A 14969-nucleotide genomic window follows, 5' to 3' on the forward strand; every position below is an offset into this window, starting at 1 on the left:
ATAATAGAATATAAAAATCATAACAAAAAGGAGGACTAGAGAGAAATAAAGCCCAAGAGAAGAGCTGATGTACAGAAGAGTTGCTCATCACCCACTGACTGACACCCAGCCTGTCTCTGAGCAGCAATCTGTACTCCCCAGTCAATTCTCCCCAGTTTGTGTGACATTCCACACATTGGGGCATCCCTTTGGCCAGTTCAGGTCAGCTCTCCCAGCTGTGCCCCCCACCCAACATCTTGTGTACCTGCTCACTGGCAGAGCATGAGGAACTGGAAAGTCTTTGATTTAGCGTAGACATTCTCAGCAACACATAAAACAGTGTGTTATTAACATTACTCTTGTCCTGAATCCAAAGTGCAGCACTGTACCAGCTACTAACAAGAAAATTCACTCTCTATGAGCCAAAACCAGGACAAGAGTGAACTCTAAACCAGGCAGAAAATCACCCTCGAGAGCAATTCCTGCTGTTCCAGTGTCAAACTCCACTGCTGGGCTGGACTCTCCATGCTTCCCTCCTGCATTAGTATCAATTCGTACTTTCATTACTGACTTGGATGACAAGAGAGCATTCCTGTAAATCTACTGCAAGGAGGGAAGGATTGTGAATGTTCTCAAGGAATAGAATTCAAAGTAATCTTACCAGATAAAAAACCACGTAGACTAAATGGAAATAAGCCCAGAGGAAGACAACCAGATATAACATAACATTAGAGCAAGCAAGTCCCATGGGGGAAAACAAACAACTGGGCTTCTGGTTGTCCCATAGAAGAGGTTTCTCACAGAAGAGAACTAAAAGCTGCTACTAAGGAAATTATCTTTCCCCACATCCATGATGATGGTAATAAGAAAAACTAGTCATGTACTTCAGCAGGAAAATTAAATATTAGCATTAGCACTGGAAAATATTGCGCATGTTAATTATCTAAGTTTAAAAGCAGTGTAGACAAAAATCAGTCAGGAATGACTTCTGTAGGGCTGATACAGACTTGAGAGAAGACAAGCTACATGTCTTCTTTGGGTATCCCAGTCCCGATTCTAGAATGAGTTCAGTTTTATGCAAAAGCTGTGGTTGTGTATGTGCCTGTGCACTACAACTAAAAACCCTTCAATATATCTAAATAACTACTAACAGAAACTTGAGGTCAGTTTTGGGGATTCAGAGGAATTACAGTGTTTAAATGAGGCCTTCAGCTCCCTAGGAAGATAAAAGGATAGGTACTGAATAGAAGAATGTTGATGATTCCCATTAGGCATGGAAGTGAAAGGGATGAAGAATGAGTTGGAATCAAAGGAAGGGACTGAGGAAGGGCTAGGAAGTAAAAGCTTCCTTGTGAACAGGACACAGAGAGCCAAGGACTTCTTGGTGTCTCTGTTCCTTCTCTCTTCTTTTTGTGCTGTTCACCCCAGAAGGTGAACTGCTTGGGGTGAAGACAAGGTAAAATTCCCATCTTGCACTGCAGTGGCTCAGAGCATCCCCGGGAAAGCATTACTGCACACGAGGCACCTGGAAATCCAGAGCTGATCTGTGCACCACAGCTCAGGTCCCAAGCCTGAGTCTGGCCTCTTTGCTGAGTTTCCCCACAAAAAAGTGACTGAGCTGATTTTGTGGAGACTCACCAGCACTTCCCTCTTCTACTCAAAATATGTTTGTTTTAAAATATTTTTGGGAAATTTTTGAAACAGGTTTGGCTTAAAGTGTAAAAAAAAAGGTTTCAGCTTTTGGAGACTCTTTGATCTCCAGCTACTTCTATTTACATGAAAGGAAGTATTTTAAAATAAGAAGATGCAAATATTAAATTTTGACAAGGTTTGTTTTGTTTGGTTTTGTGGAATTTTTTTTTTTTGTTTTTAATTAGAGCTCTCTTTTCCCAAGCATTCCTCCATGAAAAAGAGCACAATTTTTGGAAGAAAACACTTCCACAAAAATACCTTCCAAGGCACCAAACGTTTACCAGAAGATTTTTACTATCCTGTACTAAGATTAGTAATACTTCATTTTTCACAAAGACTACTGTAACTAAAATATATTATTAATTTAGTAATTACTTAGCTCTTAGATGTGGAGCCATGATGAGTTGTCCCATGATGAGTGTGAGAAGATACTGGCCTGAGCCTATGTGAAAGCAACAACAAGAATCAAGACAGCAGATAGGATCATCTGAAAACTATTTGGCAAGTGAATAATTATTTTATTATATTGCTTTTAAACAAAAAATCAGTAAGAATGATAGGCTGAAAATATTTAAGTAGCAGGATGATTTTAAAATTGAAAGACAGCCTCTAACCCACTGGTTTTAGGCACAAATCTGCATAGCTTTCAGAAAAAGTGGAAAATACAGAATCCTACTAGCACTGAGGAGCATAAGTGGAGTGTTAACAGTACAAACTTCAGAGTGGCAGAGTAGGATAATCACGTTGTTGTAAATCAGATGAAAGAAATGGTACATGGTACAGAAAATCAGTATCCATACAATGCCACCTCAGCAATCAGCCTCAACACCCTCCCATGAAGTAATTCCACGTAAAAGAAGTTTTTAATATGTTCATTTTTCAGCAGCCACCATGTCAGATAAGCTGACATATTAACATCCTCTCCTGCAGGATGTCAATATTTCCCAGAGGAAAGTGGCCTCAGCCACCTTCCAAGCTATCAACAGCTACAGCGTTCTGACCAACGTGGGAGCAAGGGCTCCAGGTCAGGAGTGCCTGGCACAAGAAATCAGTTTGAATCCGAGTGTCCCTTAATCCACTTCCCTTCTAAAATTCTACAAATTCTCAATTTTGGTAGTACCATAAAAAGTAGAAGAGGATGTGAGGGAACAACCATGCTTGAAATTTTTTGCACATCTCTTTTAGGAATATACAGTCTCAAATTTATCATGTGGACAAAATAGTCTGAAGAAGTGAGACAGCAGTTCAGCGCACAGAATTCAATATGATTTCATAGCTAATAGGTTAGTGAGGCCTATCCATTCCTAATGGCAATGCCTAAATATTGCTTCATTACCCTTCAAATTACACCTGCAAAAGCCTACAGCCCACCAGACTGAGCATGCTACCCAGTGGTTTAGTGTTTGAAGACAGACAGGTGATTTTGGAGATACTTGGGCCATATCAACACACATTGATTAGTCAATGTCTAATCTGCAGGAAGCATATGCAATTTACCTACTAGAAACAAAGAGCTTAGGCAAAAATCACCGTGCTGGTTTTCCTGCACTGTTCAGCAAAAGTTGAGTGTGTTCAATAGAGGTACAGAGGCTTTAATATAGATTTGAAGTTAGCACCATTCTACTTTTAGGCAGGAGTCAAGTGGGAGAATATTTCTACGGTGAGTTGGGCAGCAACACTGCCAGGCATTTCCTCCATCACATTTCCAGCATAAACAAGAGGCAAAGCAAAGGGGTTCTAACCATGCCAGACAGCACCAGCCATATCCCCAAATGCCAGCTGGACTGGTTTTGTCTGGAATAGAGTTAATTTTCCTCACAGCAGCTGTGCAGTGCTGTGCTTTGGATTTGTCACCAAAGAGTGCTGCTATCACACAGATGTTTTAGCTACTGCTGAGCAGAGCCTACACATTGTCCAGGCTTTCTCCATTTCTCACTCTGCCCCTGCAGTGAGGAGGCTGGGGGTGGGCAAGAGGCTGGAAGGGGACACAGCCAAGACAGCTGAGGTGACTGAAGGGATGTTCCGTACTGTACATCACACTCAGCTGCAAAACTGGGGCAAAGAAGGAGGCAGGGTGACTTCCAGACTGATGGCACCTGTGTTCCCAAGTAACAGCTACATGTGAGGGCACCCTGCTTCCCTGGAAACAGCTAAACACGTGCCTGCTGACAGAAGTAGTGAATGGATTCTTTACTTCCTGTTGCTTGCTTGGGCAGCTTTTGCTTGACCTATTAAATTGTCTTTACCTCAACCCACAAATTCCCTCGCTTTTGTCTTCCAATTGACTCCCCCACCCTACTGGGGGTGCAGTGGCTGTGGGTGCCAGGCTGCCTGCTGGGGCTAAGCCTTGACACCAGTCAGCACAAATCTGTATTTTGGCCATGCACAAACCTGCCTTCAGCCTGCTGGTGACCCTAGCTGTGCAGCGCAGCTGGCTGGTCAAGTTTTTCAGTCTGCATTTACAAGAACTACAGTCCATCCCTCCATGCAAAACTGCCAAGACTTTTAACCCCCAATACACCAATTTCAGATGCCACTGCCCAGTCCTCCCACCTGCTGACATAAAATCCCAATCTTGCAGCAGTTTACTTTCTTACCCTACAGAACAGTCTGGAAAGTGTCCCAAACAGTGTGTCCCAAACAGCTCTTCTGTCAGAATTTGGGTCCTCAGCAAGAATAAAATATATCTCCGATGGTCTCTTTGCTCACTGCAGACTCTGACACTGTCTGGTAATGATAATTCAGTTTCTACTAATGATTAATTCCACAGTACTTTATTGTTCAGATCTGAGTTTAAACACCTAATGACAATAAATGCAGATTTACTCACACAGTGTCTTCCTGTTGTTTAAGATCCACAATTTCAGTGAGCATTCCCAACATTGAATTTATTTCTCAAAACTGGAACAAAATGATCCCAGGATCAAGTGCAATGAGAGCTCTAAATCCACACAAGGAACTCATGGTTTCCAAGGGGACCTGCATTAGCAGAGAAACCTGTTTGTAGCCTGCAAGATGCAGATACTATTTTATAAATATAGTTTGAGTTTTACTTTTTGAATCAGCAAAGCAGAATTTTCATCATACTTTCTATGAACTCAATTTGAGTTTTGTTTTTTTATAATTACAGCTACAACACAATGATGGGAATTTCTTCTACCCTTCAACATCATGAACTAGTCAGATGAGAACTTTGTATTGCATAATACATGATGCCCTGCCTTACACACGGTATGCTTTAAAAAAATCTTAGACTAATTGTGAAAGACTACTGTTACAAAATATTCTCATCACTGGCGTGTTTAATTGAGCTCCTGAGAGGCAGTATCAGTAAGACTTAGGGATAAATAACTGGTAGTCCCATTGGTCTCACCAAGAATCCATTGATGTTTCATAAATCCTAGTCAGTACAAATCTAATTGAGTTACCATGCTGAATTAGCTTACATCTAAATGGCATTCATGTCTACAAATGGAATAATTAGAGGCTAGAAAATGGGATATATGAAGTGCTATCCCAAGTGACAACAGCGAGACATTTGTATTCATTCAATCAACTGCTTTAAAAAAGCAGATGCAATACTTGATTTGGGGTTGATGACGAGACAGTGTTATTGAGTCTAGCAATGATATTAGACAGAGAATGTTAACTGCTTCTTCATATCCATCTATTTATATTTATTCTAAGAGATTCTTCACTTTGATTCTTTCAGATTTTGCTTTAGGATACAAAGTCATTACATGACTACCATGACTACAGACTCCCTATTTTATATCTAGGGTAATGAAATCAGCTACACTCATTAGTGCTCTTCTTTCCACTACTAGAATTCTGAGATGAATAGAAAATAAATCAATAAATAACAGAGCTTCAAACAGAACTTTCAAAGCTACTAATATTTTTAGCCTCTGTAAAGGAAGTGAAGGAGTCTTTTTAGACAGAATAAAGCAAATAGGACTGTTAATTTTGTCACCTTGCTTAGCCACTTTGTTCTGTGCACTAAATTAAATAAGAGGCTGTTACACTCCCACTGGAGCCTGATGTCACCCTGCCAGTGATAGCCTGCATTACACACTGACATTTATCAGATGCCACTAGTTGGCTAGCTCAGGCTTAGTTAAATACCATCTAGTTTTTCCAGGACAAATATAAAACATGGCTATCTCAAACTATATATAAAAGCTATTAAATTAGGATGAATCTTTGCAATGCTGGATAACAGATTCCTTTAATTCAGAAAGTAGTCTAATTTGCATGCATATTTTATTTATTACACCAATTAAGTTTTGCAAATAGTTTGCAATGAGGTCCCTATGACCTAATAATTCACAATTACTCCTGGGATATCCTGCCCACTTTAGCATGTTTTGAATAATATTGCTATCTCCTTGAGAAAAATAATGCATTTTCTATGATGGATTTATTAAGAGCGCACACACCTCTTTCTTAACCAATTTCACTCTAGACTGGGTTACTGGAGCTACTTCATAGACCTTTTGTCGTGTTGGTTAATGAATGCTTTCCTTCAGCTTCCTCTCTTTTCACATACTTGTCTCCTAAGCTCTTGTTGAAATCCCACATATATACTACCTAGATGAGCACTCCAGGTGGTGACACAACATAAATGAATAATAACCATTTGAAGCTGCCAGAAAGAGATTCTATTTTTGCTCTAGCATTAAATAATGGAGAATAGTTGAAACTGGACATTGGGGCAAACTTATTGCAGTCTAACCTCCCCAAGACTAGCAACCTTGCTTCAGATTGATACTGTGGAATTTAACTTCTAAAAAACTGCATCAGAAAATAAAAAGTTGATAGTTACTTGAATCTATTCAAATAATGAAAAGTTACATTGACACAAACTACCGTTTAGATTGCTTTGCTTTAGAGAGCATTATAAGGAATTTTAAATGAGCTCAGAGTATGAAAGTGCTTTATTTTGGTACAGTGTTCAATCAAGCATTGGCATTTCCTTGTACTTCACACGTATGGCTTCTTCCCTTAAATCATTCAGCTACTAAACTGTATTTATATATTTTCATTCCATTACAAATCTCCTCTTTCTAAGAAAGAAAATTTATAGCTTGCAAAGGCAGTTATGGAAGATTATATATATATGCTAAAAAATAAAAGAAAAAATATCAGGCTTATTTTTCATGTGACTTTCACATACAAACTTGAATATCTGACGGTTTTTGGAGAAAGTGATTTCTATGAGATTAGAAATCTGCTCAAGAAGCGAGTACCCTGCAACAGAACATAGTTTTCTTTTTAAACCATCTATACATAATGATATGGATCATCTTGGTATTCCTACATCTTTTTTTAGAAAGCTTACTTGGACACGCTCAGATAAAACCCTAAAACCGATATGGCATAGTGAAAAGCCCACTTTCCTGAGTCCTTTCAGTACTTTTGCTACCAGGTGCTTTCCAGCATTGCTAAGAGCCCAGGGGAGAAGGAGAGGCCCTGTGGCCAGCAGCAGAAGGCTGGAGCTGCCCAGGAGGTGCTTGGCTGAGGGAGCCTCCCTCCATATTCCCTTTCCTTTGCTTTGATGACTCCGCTGTCGCACCCTGCCCAAGTACAACACTGGACACGTGCTGTTCTTTTCTCGTGCTGAGAGCTCCTAAATATTTGTGAGCACATCTCAGCTACAGTCTTCAGAGGGGGTCAGAGCTCACAAACCTCACCCCTTTCGCGGCAGGTCTCAGTTCTGTCCCTGAGCGGTTCACATCCCATCACTGCTCTCTCCTTCCACTCAGCTGTCCAACAGTGCTGAGCACTGCACTCCCTGCAGAGCCAGGCTCTGCCTTCACATGGGGAAACCTCCTCTGTGCACACAGGGCAACATCTGCAGCTCTCACACTCCAGATCTGCTCAAAAATAGCCAAAATCCTTCCCACTGCTGCCTTCCACCTCTACTGGCTCATGCTGAGCCTTTGCAATGACCCACCAAGTTCCTGTCCCATCCCATGGCTGATCCTCACCTTTTCCTCAGCCATTCCCATCAGTAATCTCAGTTCACATTACTTGTCCAGCAAAATGGCTTCATTGCCACCTGCTATCTTTTCTAACACCTTTAGATTTAGATACTTTTCTTTGTGTCTGAAGTTCCCCTTGATAAAATGCAGCTAGTAATGTCAGCAGTAAAATGAACAATTCCCAGTTAAGCAACTACAGGGGAAAATGGTCATACTTTTAATTAATTCTTTTGTTTTAGTTAGCTAATTTCCTTATCCTTGGCAGAAAGTTTCTGAAGGGAATGCTGCAAAAGGCCTACATATGGCTTTGCTTAGAGTGGGACAACAAAATGTGCTTAGAGGACAACAAAATGAAGGAGTGAGATCTGCATTTCGGTCTACAGAAATTTGTTTTTAACCAAGTGGGACCTGTGTTCATGTGCATGAGAAAATAATCCAAACCTGCAAAAACATACAGAATAAAAGCCTCTTATGCAGCATAACTCTCAAGTGTCTGGATTCACTGGAGCAATGGGGACTGAAACTGAACCCCTCCCTGGATGAGGGATGCAAGGATCCTACAAAACAAGCTTAAAACAACGCATGTTTACAATAGTCATAAGCATAATAGGCAATAACCACAAACTACATAATATTCCAGCTCTTTCAGGTCTTTCTATTTTAATTCTGTGCAATTTCATTAACCCCCTTGCAAGGAGATGTGCTTGAAGGATCTGTATAATATAGGTCATTTTTAGTAGACATTTATATTCTGTTGTTAATTGGCAAAGCAAGGAGGAATGAAATAGCCTGGGAAGTATCCTACAGGGAATAGCTTGCATTGGCAAACAAAATGAGCGAGTAATCTCACAGATCAATTTCATTTTCTAAAATCCTTCTACAGCATCACACTTCCAAGTATGAGCGTGAAATGCAACAAATTAGGATTAGTACAAACCATTTTGTGCTGTGCCAACAGTTAAAGCGATGAGCAGGGCAAGAGAAGCAAACCCCCATTTCTTCTGTGAACCAAGCCAACAGCTGGATATGGCAACCACAAAGTAAGACATCAACCCAAAAATTGCTGTGGCAAGCACGTGAATCCAGAAGAGAGCACATGTTTTCGTGGTGATGGAGGGAGACTTGGACTACATTTCCCATCATGCACAGTGTAGGAACATGATTGACAGTTTTAGTAACTTCATTTTCATAAAAACAGACTTGTGACTCAGCCCCAAGAAAAAAATACTGTGTGAAATTGCTTGGTGTTATTTAAAAGGACACAGACTAAATTATTATTTATCAGTATACAAAATACTGAGTGAAATTTCCACACAGGAGGAGCAGCCTGAATAGTATTAACAGTGCTTTAAACTGTAATGAATTCCCAGTCTAATTCACTATGAGGTTTCAATTTATACCACATTTAGAGTACTCCAGGTTCAAGTAATCACTGCAGTAATTAGCTTACTTCCAGTCCTCCAAAATAAACCCACTAATTTTTGCAATCAGCCTTCATTTGGTTAATCACCAGTTTAATTGATTTAATTAGTTTGATCTGCAAAATTAGTCAAGTGTAAATACTGTTTTGTAAACAGAGTTTAGCTCCAAGCTGTAATATAGGGAATTCTAATTCAAAGCTAGAGTTAATAATAAAAACCAACACACACGATTTTTGTTGCAGTATCTAGCAGTTTTAAGTCTGCAAGACACAAATTCACACTTTTAATAGATAATGTGATTTTATATTAGTGATAATGCTGAGGACATTGTCCCTCAGAATTTTATTCCTAATGATTTTTACACTCCAGCAATTGACACTAGAATAGTGTTCTTACTTCCTCTAGGTTAAAAGAGAAAATTTTCCTTTTTTACTTTGTTTTTGGTTTCAAAAGGTGGTAAAAGGCATTTATTAACAAGCTATTAATTGGCTTACTAATAAGCTAAACCAAAGGAAAATTTATATAAGGAGAGCTGCAGTTGCTCCTAAACAAACATTATTTCCAAACATTTAAGAAGGCACAAGAGTAAAAGAAGCAAGCCAAGCTGCCAACATACCGGGCAGAGGTAATAATAATGCCCTGAAATTAGAAGCTCAACAAAATTTGAAATGGTTCAGGTTCAAAGATTTAGCATTTGAGCACAGCTGCAATGCTGTACTGACCATCCTACAAATACAGTTGCCCTCTGAAAGTCGCAGTGTATTTCCTGACAGATACCCAAATTCAGCATGTCCACAGGAAACTCTTTAGGGACACCCCAGAGGATGCAGAGCATTTGCTCAAGCCAAGGTAAAATGCTTAGGACAGGCAGGTTGGCAGGTCCCTGGGAGGTGACAAACACTGTCACGGTGTGTCACTGTCACACACAGCCCAGCCTTCCCCCTGGCCATGCAGAGAAAGGAGGGACTGGGATTTACCAGCTGTGACCATCAAAGATTTCTTCCCAAGGAATACAAGCTCAGAGTAGAACAAATCCAGAATGCAGGTAAGGGATCTGTTCTCAGCTCTGCTGGGCTGCCGCTGACATCACTGTCAAGTCATTTAGATTTCCTGAATCTCAGTTCAAACAGTAAATGTAAACAGTGTTCATTCCTAACTCAAAAAGAGATTGCATCAATGAATTAAAAAAGGGGGAAATAAAAACTCCTTCTATTGAAAAACCAGACTCTATGGACAAAACATCAGAAAGTTCTCAGAGTATTTTTCGCTGTTAAAAAGTATTTCTATTTCAGGTTGTTTTAAATTAGTTCTCTATTCTGTTTGAGTTTATTTAAAGATTTTCCTCTTTTTATTTTGTACTAAGATTTACTACATCTCTCATTTCTATCTTGTGCCTAAACATAAAAGTATGTATACGAACTTTTCCTCCCATTTCCCCCACCCCCTTTTCCCAGCTGAAACATTTCAAAATATTTTGAAATTGAAGAAATTTAACCACTATCCTCAAACACTTCAGGATTTTTTTCACTGATAAATTATCTCCTGACAGCAGTCCATTTTCCTAAGTGCAGACATTACACTTTCAAAGAGGAAAAAAAAGAGGGAAGAAGGAAAAAAATCTGGAAAAAACCCAATTACCATTTTTTTTCAGTTCTCTTCACTGAAATGGAACACACCTGACAAAAAAAATATATAAGGAAAAAAACTCAACAGTGAGAACAAGTTTCTGTTCATTGTGATTTGAACTTCTCTCAAAATCCTTGCAACTTCACATCAAATATTTTCTTTGAAGTATTTAATTTTCTGTTTCTTTCATTAGCCACTTGGGGATAAAAAAAAACCCAGCAACAACAAATCCAAGAGCATCTCATTGGAGCCCCTGAAGCTTTAGAAAAGCATTAATCCAGTTCTGGACGGAAGCAGAAACCAGCCAAGAAAGCTGCAGGGATTGCACCCAGCCCTGTGCCTGACTTCATTCCACCCTCTGCATCACTGCTCAGCCCACATTCCAGAATGGAAAGACACTGAAAACCCACAGGGTCTAAACCAAGAAACCAACTGGGAATTCTGTTTTTACATCTGGTGTGGTTACCATTGAGGACATTCACATAAAGCAAGTTCCAGATGTTTTTAGCCTCATTATTTTCATTGATCTTTTATTTATCAGTTCAATTATCAATCAAATTGACTGAATTTAGTCAACCACTCTGCAGAACACGTATTTATGCACGTGATCAAAAGCAGAGCCATGGTACAAAGCCTGAAGAGGTTCCCAATACTCTTCCTAATGGTCCTCTTCATGGAAAAACAACCCTGCCCCAGCCCCATCTCCTGAGCAAACACAGCCTGTAAGTCCCTCAGTCTCCCTGCAGGACTTTTATGTGAATAAATAACATTTGCTGCATGAAAACAAAGCCTCTAATCACCAAGCCCTTGAAGAACAGCACCCAGTGGGATAGATTACAATATTTTAGCATGTTGGTTTCATTTGGTGTTTCCACCAGCACTCCTTTAACAGTGATACAAACTGCACATTGGGTACTCATTACACCACACTGGAGAGAGCAGGGATCTTGTAAATATGCATTAAACTGGGGTTACATTTTCCTTCCCTGCACACTGTGTCTGAGCTGAAGCACAAACTCATGTCCTTGAGAGCAGGAGTTGGGGCATATTCCTGGCACACTGCCACTGTCAGTGAAATATGTTCTTTTTACAGATGTTTCTCATACTATTGGGAGCAAGTTGCTCATCCACATGTACAAAGACATACCTAGATAGACATAAGGTATGAAGAAGAAAAAAATTATGTCTATATATTCAGTGAAAAGTGGGTTTAAACAAACTCAGTTTGAAGAGCACTAAGTGTGGACAGCTCCCATTTTCTTAGATACAAGTCAGAGGTAAAAGCCACACAAATTTCACAGGTGGGTGCAGAAATGTGCATCACTGGGTTTAACCAAATGCAGAGCAGATTTGAAGCTTATTAGCTTTGTTGACAGATATAAACAACTCATCTATTAGTTTTACAAATAAACTCCAATTTTTCCCTTCATATCCTGTTGAGAGATCCATCATATGACTATGAACACTGGGAAATTTCCAGAGTTTCTGAAGCCAATTCCTGCTGAAGATACAACACATTTCCTTTTTTTTTTGATAAGTGAAAGATGTACCCAGATTTTTCAGACACAGGAAGACCTGTTTGATGAATGAGCTGGAGAAGAACTTCAGAGTGCACAACAATCTGACATGAAAGAACCCTGCAGGCAGGACAGCTTATTAGCTTATGAGAATTTAAAAAAGATTTTAGCTTTTACATGCCTATAAAAAGAAGACTTCTAAAAGTTTAGAAGATGGGAATCAATTTAATTTCAGAGTCCTATCTCCACAATCACCAGGACTGGATCTTTGCATTGGAATTTTGGAAGGATCTCCATCTTCACAGTTATGTCAAAGTTGCCAGAATATATGAGAAGATGTTTAGACCAGATTCCTGTTCTTAGTTTTATGCTTTCTGTGGAAAGATCCTGCATATGCCTGGAGGGATGTGGATGCATGATATGTAGTCCAGAATAAACACTCCTAGTGCAAAGCCCTGTCATCAATATTCTTTAAAAATTCAGTTCAGTAGAACAAACTTAATATTGGTTTTAGTTACAGGCACTATGTAGAGACAAAGTTGTTGCTTCAGTAGTTAGAAACACTAAGAGCCCTGGCATTGAACTTTATCACTGAACTTGGGCTCCAAAATCCTATATACCCATACCACATCAACCATATTTTAACTAAACTGCAATTTACTTCATTTGGATAGCAAGTCATTTTAGCTTTGCTCTCACAAGAGGAAGAAATCAAGGGATTAAAATACATTCTTCATTCTTATTTATATGTGTTATTCATGTTTTGCACCAACTGATGGATTTTCTAATTTGTAAGATTTTTTTAGTCAATCGAGAAGCCTCATTCATCTGTTCACTAGAGGTTATCTTGCCTGTTCAGGCAGGACCTGAACCTAACATCCAACATTCTTCTGACCTATGCCTAAATTCTAGCTAATAGCAGGAAAAAAAGAAAAAGACTGCATTCACATAAAAGCTATTCTAACATTCTACATATAACTTTCATCTTAATACTTGCAAAAAGCCAGTATCGCAATATGTATCTATAACACTTAAAAAGGAAAAATAGAGCTACACACAGTCAGCAATTCTTGTTAGAGTCACAACAAAGTTTGCCCCTCACCACACCAATATTGGTTACCCTTTTCCTCCCTTTCCTTACGGTCTGTGGCTTGCAATCAGAAGAGACGAGAGCACATTGCAGAAAGCATACAGCATTATGTATAACAAGGAATAAAAGACAGGTCCTTCATAACCATTCCAGGAGCTCTCAGAATTTCTGGCAGAAGGTTTTAGATGACTTTGAGCTCAACGTGGTCCCACACATTTACTTAATAACCACCCAGGCATAGGCTCAGATACACGCAGGAGCTTCAGTCTTAATTCCAAAACGAAGTCACTCACCCTCTGCCTCCGAGCAAGGCCTCAATGTTCTCACAAAAGGAATATCTCCTTGGCCATGAGGACTGCATCCATGCAAACATTCCCTTCTAGTTGTTAAGTGCTTCCCCCTCTGCCGGGTTTCCTCCGGGCGCACTCTGCAGCAGACAGGTGCTTGAGCCCAGGCTGCCTCCAGAGCCAAACCTGCCAGGAAAACCCAGTCAATCTCCAGGTGGATCCCCTCAAAGTGATTCCACATTAGTGCCTTCTCCTTCCCTTATCTTCATCTCCACACAGAGAATGTTCGCTGCTTCAGTGGGTGGCTTCAGGGTAGAGACGAGTTAAAAGACAAACAAAAAATAAACCTAAAAATGGGTGGCAAGAACAGAGGAAAAAGACTTTTATAAACCCCCTGGAATTTGTTTTGAATGCTAATTAAGACCACCTTACTCTTGTGAATGCCTGTGAGGTCACAGCCCCACAGCAATTTGCACAAGTGCTGATAATTACTTGCAAATGCAATCAGCAGCCCCTTGAGCACCCTGAGCATCAGGTGCCAGTCCTTAGCTTTGAGACACCAACAACACAGCAGGAACCTGCAGAGGACTTCTCCCTGGCATATAAACAGGATTTTAAAGGAGTGATCATCACCTCAGCTGTTATAATCTATAGCATCCCTATAGTCGTGCTTTATTGTCCTGACTTATTCCTCTGAATCATATATCATCTTCCATGGATCTATTTCTGCAGCTCTAGGATTGTTAATTTATATCATCTTCAATGGATCTAATTCTGCAGCTCTAGGATTGGTAATTTGCCCTGCAGCACCTGGCTGTAGTCGGGACTTTAACAGACAAATGAACAAAGAAAGCTTCTGAGGATACTGGGTGATACTTTGTATTTCAGACTTCAGTAGGAACACATTGGTTTTAATGATGAATCTATTCCTGAGCCTCTTCCCTCAGGACTTTTTAATAAGTAGGTGATATCACATGACTGCCATCATCTTCAAATAGAAGTCATTATGCTGAGACCAATAAGCCACAAGGAGCAAATACTGGTATTTTTAAGATTATTAATGGGATCGAGGCCTGAAAATTGCAAGAGTCAGAGAGACACTTGTAGGAATAATGTAATCTCAATTAACAGCAACAGGTTTATATAACTATATCTGAATATAGCAAATGTCACTCATAAAGGAAAACGTCAGAATAATTTTTTTTTAAAGTAATGGGAATAAATTAAGATGTAAAATCTGCCTGGAGGCTGGCATTTCACCTATTCCCCCACCTTCTCTCTGCACCATACAGTGCAAGTCAGCTGAGCAGAGACAGAGTTAATAAGTACTCGTCATATAGTTCTGTGCTTCATACGATGTTTATTTGGCTATA

General features: G+C 39.7%; 1 long non-coding RNA gene across 2 annotated transcripts in view; it reads right to left on the bottom strand.

The window, feature by feature from the left end:
- Window positions 1-13936, bottom strand: part of LOC148183031 (uncharacterized) — a 53888-nt gene extending 39952 nt beyond the window's left edge. For both annotated transcript variants that reach the window (XR_015773959.1, XR_015773958.1), the window contains exon 1: window positions 13603-13936. This is a non-coding gene — a long non-coding RNA (uncharacterized LOC148183031). The remainder of the gene's footprint in view (window positions 1-13602) is intronic.
- Window positions 13937-14969: the final 1033 nt, after the last annotated feature.

The sequence above is a fragment of the Pseudopodoces humilis genome, chromosome 16 (genome assembly GCF_049639895.1).
Source record: "Pseudopodoces humilis isolate 2021_Gansu_Grassland_sample_001 chromosome 16, ASM4963989v1, whole genome shotgun sequence".
In the NCBI taxonomy this organism is placed as follows: domain Eukaryota; kingdom Metazoa; phylum Chordata; class Aves; order Passeriformes; family Paridae; genus Pseudopodoces; species Pseudopodoces humilis.